Raw genomic sequence first — 6,000 nt, forward strand, 5'->3', positions numbered from 1 at the left:
ATGAAGAAATGTGACCCTTTCCTCACATTGAGAGATATAAAAGGAAAGGCATGAATACGATCCCTGTCCCATGATAGATAAAAACAACAGCAGAAATTCTCATATTCACAGCAGTTAGTGATTACTATAAGCAGATTGACCTCACCATAATGGACTCTCAGTCATATCCATGTTTAAGATATTACGACATTCTGGGAAGAAGAATATATAACGCAGGTCATACTTATATCACATTAGACTCTCGAGTCTCGACAATCTCTCTGGTATGAATTCTACTTATAAGCTATCTCAGCCCTTACGGGATTTCTCTGTCCATCAATGCTTGTCTATGCTGCAACTATTATATTGTTTCATATATAATTTTGATCTCAATAAGTAAAATATCTTGCACCATAGTATAGGTTTTCTGTACAAGTATATTCTGCAATAATCATATTAATTTCTGTGATAAACGATTCATTCGGTAAATCACTACTATGTCTAATTAATCCACTAATGTCCTAATGGTATTCGTACGGTAATCAGTGAATTCTGTAGCTAATAAGAAATGGTAATAAACTGAAGTATTAGCAATTAACTGAGCAATGATATAATTAAATATTGACAAATAAACTGGACATAACATGATTTATAAACAACCTGAACAACTATATTAATTCATGAAAGGTAGGGGAATTGTTATAAGACACCCTGCATAATCATATTGAGTAGGGGAGCTCTTATAAGACACCCTTCATGATCATATCGAGTAGGGGAACTGTTATAAGACAACCTACATGATCATAATGAGTGGGGGAACTGTTATATAAGACACCCTACATGATCATAATAAGTAGGGGAACTGTTATAAGACACCCTACATGATCATATCGAGTAGGAGAACTGTTATAAGACACCCTACATGATCATAATGAGTGGGGGAACTGTTATATAAGGTACCCTATGTGATCATAATAAGTAGGGGAACCGTTGTGTAAGACAACCTACATGATTATGCTTTAACAATTAATCAAGACACCCTATCAACCCCACATAATAGCACACAGTGTTGAGGTTGTCCCAATCATAAGATTATGTTTCTATCCCTGACACTGTCACATGAATCTCTTTTATGCTTTACTTGGTCATTTCTGTATATAGTTGTTTATATGGTCACTTCTTTATGTAATTTGTAGTATCTTTCTAACCTTGTTTTGCAGGTTGACCACAAAAGAGGCTAAGGTACTTTCCTGAACCCTTATCCTAAGAACTGAAAAACCCTAATTATAGTATTTTAAGGCACTTTATAAATAGGGGATATTACAGAAGTTGACTCAGATCCTTTCCAAAAAAATCTGATAGAAAGGGAGAACAATTCCTTCTTGGCCTTCAAATCTTCTGAATGCTACCAACTGATAGGGTACCATCCAAGTCATCCAAACCTTGTCCAAATTTATATCTTAAAGGTCTCAAGTGAAGCTATGGCCAGCATATATGGATTGAATGTCTTCAAAAGGCCTCCAACATGAAGGTTGAACTCTTTGGTTTACCTGGCAATCTTTTCTTCAAATTTTATTTGGACAAGTTCAATAATTAGGGGAGGACTTTTGCCCCTAACCACTTAAACGAACGAACCGTGCTCTTCAATATTTTGCCTGAGGGGTTTGTTATTGGCCTTCGTTTTACTTTTTGATATTCATGTTTAACGAGATCTATACCGGCAGATATTATTTAATGTCAAAAAAAACCACCTCTTGAATGTGCTAGAGCCTAAAACTTATAAGATGGGAGTGTATATGGCTGTTTCAAAGGAGCAATCATTGCCTCTTGTGATTGTATTTCTTTTATTAGGTCTGGAATTGACATTTTGTCTTCCTGTAGCCATCTGGAGGAGCTAAAGTTGGTAACAAAACTTGCCAATCAACTTCTCCAAACTACAAATTTAGTCTGATGATTTGTTTCTAGAAGATGTTACATTTCAAATGATGTGTTGGACCAATGGGTTGCAGCTCAATAGGTTGAATGTAATTGAAGAGGATGATGATATGTTCCTTGACTCCACCATCTACAAAGTTCAAATCCCCAAGAGATACAATAAAAAGAAATGAGGCTGGGTTCATGTCATGGACACCCCTCATTCCTTCACTCATAGCCAAAGAGTTATCAGATTAAACTTGTCCTCTTGATCCCAGTGGATTGCAAACACAATCTCAGGTTGATATAGGAAACTCAAACAAAACAAAACATTAATGACATGTTGGTAATTTTCAAGTCTTTGATTTCTGAAACAGAGAAAAGGTGGCTGTTTTCTTTATCACAGATTATCACAGAGTTAAGAAGGGAGGTTTCAGCATTCACCCTTTGGTCTATGCTTCCCAATCAGCTTCATAGATTGATTAAGGAAGCACAGGAAACCAAAAAAACTTAAGGCTACTCAGGAATTTAGTTTCACTTAGTTTTAACTTGCCTGAAGGTGTCAATTCACAGGAAATGTAAAGGTGAAAATATATTTCCACGGCATCATTCGTACCACAAGTCCAACATTTGCCTCTTAAAAAGCTTGTGTCTGGCACAGAAGTGCTCTGAAATCTGAACAAATATTCAATAAGATAAGAACGCCATGATTTTATTCCAATATAGCAAGTCCAGACTATATATCCCTGAAATGGAAAAAAGATAAGAAACCCTGAAATTTTGCCATGGCGATTCTAAAAAATTCACTACAAACATGCACAAGGCAACAAAAAGGCATTCAGAAGTCTGCACGAAATAAATTATTGGGAATGTGAAGTCCAACGGTCACATGACCTTTCGCATTTTCCCCATCTCTTCATTTCTTGGCTGTATATGATTATATAAAGGTCTGCATGCAGTCTATGCATGTGGTGTATTGAGATATTGATTAATAAAGAGAGTTCCCTGTTTGAGAGTGGATGTAGCCTATATGGTGATCCACTATAAATCTCGTTGTCTAGTGTCTTTTTGTTTGTGTTATTTTCTTTCTGCTATTTTGTGTTGTTTATAATTTTTTTCTCTGCTCGTTCAAATTTACAATTGGTATCAGAGCTGTGGTTCGATTGAGTAGAGATGGAAGAAGAAGAAGAAGAAGAAGGTGGTTTTACGTTCCATGTTTCTCCGTGCTTCAAGCGTCATGTACACTGGTGGGATAGCTGGAAGAAAGAGACGAATTCAGTTGAAGAGGAGGACGCTGGGGTTATTTGTTACTCCTCTCTTGAGGCAACTATGGCATGTATCGGCCAAACCATTAATGGCTGGAAAATTGATGCCATTCATGTGGTGAAGGTTGAACATCATGATGCCTCGGTTGGAGTTGATGTTGGAAAAGTAGCCATTGTTAAAGAGGAGGAACTCAGAAAATTGCAGGAGGAAGAGAGTATGCCATCGGAGACCCAAGTTGAATCTGCTGTTGATTTTGTCTCCTGGGATGAGGAGGATGCAGATTGGAGTGAGGTAGCAGAGCAAGGAAGCCTGGGAGTAATTGTGGCTTCGGAGGCCTCTGCAAATGGAGTGGCCTTAGCTAAGATAAAGATGCACTCCCATGATGATGAGGACAACCTTTACACAGACAATTTCATGGAAGACTATGAGCCTATGGATTTGGATGACGGAGTGCAAGATATAAGAAGGTTTTCTGGATTGAAGCAGAAGCGGCCATTAACGGGAGCGGAGGACAATAGGTATCACTCCAAGCGGATTCAGGCATCAAAGGGAGAGAAGGGAGATATTAAGATTTTATGTCCAAAGGCGAAGGCTAGAGGCGTTATAGGAAAAGTGGGCAATATTATCTCTCAAATATGGCGTGAAACAAGGGCCCGAATAAGTGTGCAAGAGACAATGGAACGATGTGAGGAAAGGGTCGTACACGTTTCTGCGCCAGTGAAGGGAGATGTTAATTAATCTATGAATGCCTATATTAATGGAGAAGATGTTTTGTCCCGACCAGAATGCATTGAGGTTCACCAACCTGGTTGGATGGATGTGGATGATAGTGCCAACGTGGACAATGAGCAGCCTGAGGTTGAGAGGAGCTCCGTGAAGAAGCAACTGGAATCAACGGTGCGAGGATTCTTCAGCACTGGCAGCGATGGCCTCGACTTTGACGCCTTCATTAGCCTACACAGTTCTTTGGGTGACAAGCTGCTTGGGATTTCCAACACCGCCGAGGGCATCGTGACAAAGGAAGACGAGCAAGATTTAAGGGAGGCTTTCCCCGAGGTTGAGGGAGAGCTGGAGCGTGTCAGCGGTGTTTGAGGAAGATCAACGTTCTGCTTTTTATGTGGCCGTTGAGAGGCTGTCACCTGCGCAGGATGCTCTTCTCAGGGTTCATACCAAGATTGCCAAAGATGTGGCAGCTAAGAAGGATGCCAATGGCGTTGTCATTACGCCAATGATTGTTCCCAATAACCAGGACTGGAGATTGGGGCCTGCGAGACGAAAAGAATCTGCGAGTTCAAATCCGTCCAAGTGGAATTCCAAGAAATGCGAACAGTCGAGGAAGGAAGCGCTGAATGTGGCAGGCATAACACCTGTGCAATTTCGTCCAGTAAGGGTTACGTTGAAGTCTTAGTGCCAGGAAGGCTACAATCTGTTATTTATCCTAATCGCCAGGACTACCATCAATCGTTGGCATATGTTGAAAGGATGCAAATTAATTTGCTAAAGTAGAAAGAGGATATCAAGTGGAATAAGGATATCCTCAAAATCTGTGGTTTTCCCTCAGAATAAGTGATAAGCAACAAACCAAAGTTGTTGGGGTGAAAGGATGCACAAGGCAACAAAAATGCATTCAGAAATCTGCACGAAATAAACACCCATAATTCTGCAGAGCCATTGCGAAGATTCCGCAACGATGTTCAAGATAGAATCGTGAAATAAAAATTCAGCTGCAGAAAATCATGAATCTTTATGAAATTGGGATGGGAGTACGATTAGTATAAGAATTCTTATGTATGGTCACATCATGAATAGATTAAATTAAACCAGAAAAGATTGTCAAACCACAAGTAAGAGTGTCAACCAGAATGTCGCTACAAATTCGCCAAACCACAAATAAAATGGGCAACCGGAGGGTAGCTAAACATATGAAAATATCAATTTTATCACTTTTCAAATAATCCGGATAATTCGCAATTACTCACGATTTATTGGTACTCACGAGGCAGAGCGATCCGATTCAGATCAGATGACCGGAATTTTTTACGAAATCGAACATTTTTATCGAGGTGCAGATTAATCGCCAAAAATCACACACTCTGGTTATAAAATCTGAAAATTTTTAATCTGTGTCTCAATTTCTTTTTCCTGAGCGGATTTAGGGCTTGACAAAACACACTCCTGAAGACTCGATTTTAATTACTTAAGATCCAATCCAATTGATTAGGGCACGATTATTCTTCGGCAGCAATTTTCATTCACATAAGGCAATTTAAGATGTTTTTTTTTAAGTCGATTTTAAACCCTAATGGAATTTTTAACGTAGAAACCTAGTGCTTAACTATTTTAAAGTTGTTCACATGCTAATTAATATTTTCAATAAATTCTAAACATTAAATTTTAATTAATTTTAAAATATCATTTTAAAGATTTGTTTAACATAATATTAATGTTTAATATTGAATCTTAATTACATCTAGTTAAACATGGGTAGATATTTTTTATACTTAAATGATTTTTAAATAGATGTATATCAATTTTAATAACTTATTTAGCCATCTTAAATTATTTAATTATCTATTTTAGATAAATATATATAAAGTACGCGGAGAGATATCTCTAATTGAAATGAAACCTTAATTCAAATATAATTATCTATTTTATATTGTTGATTCTAATTTCAAATTTTGTTGCAGCCATTTGATTTGTTGTGATTAAAAAAAAAAATTATTTTTTTTAAACTTAAATGGAGAGAGTTAATTAAAATGAAAAAATATATTTTTTAAATATTTAACAAATACATGTATTGGATAAAATGTTGGCCAATACATTAAACAAATATTTTAA

At 37.2% G+C, this 6,000-nt stretch overlaps 1 protein-coding gene across 2 annotated transcripts in view; it reads right to left on the reverse strand.

Moving 5' to 3' along the window:
* Positions 1-5,418, reverse strand: part of LOC131072728 (uncharacterized) — a 30,360-nt gene extending 24,942 nt beyond the window's left edge. Inside the window, exon 1 of one of the 2 annotated variants that reach the window (XM_058008991.2) lies at positions 5,156-5,418. The gene's annotated coding sequence lies outside the window, so the exon portion shown is untranslated. Of the gene's footprint in view, positions 1-5,138 lie in introns of both variants that reach the window. The other variant, XM_058008989.2, reaches the window with a different exon arrangement.
* Between the last annotated feature and the right edge of the window lie 582 nt (positions 5,419-6,000).

This window comes from Cryptomeria japonica, chromosome 5, assembly GCF_030272615.1.
Source record: "Cryptomeria japonica chromosome 5, Sugi_1.0, whole genome shotgun sequence".
Taxonomy (NCBI): Eukaryota; Viridiplantae; Streptophyta; class Pinopsida; order Cupressales; family Cupressaceae; genus Cryptomeria; species Cryptomeria japonica.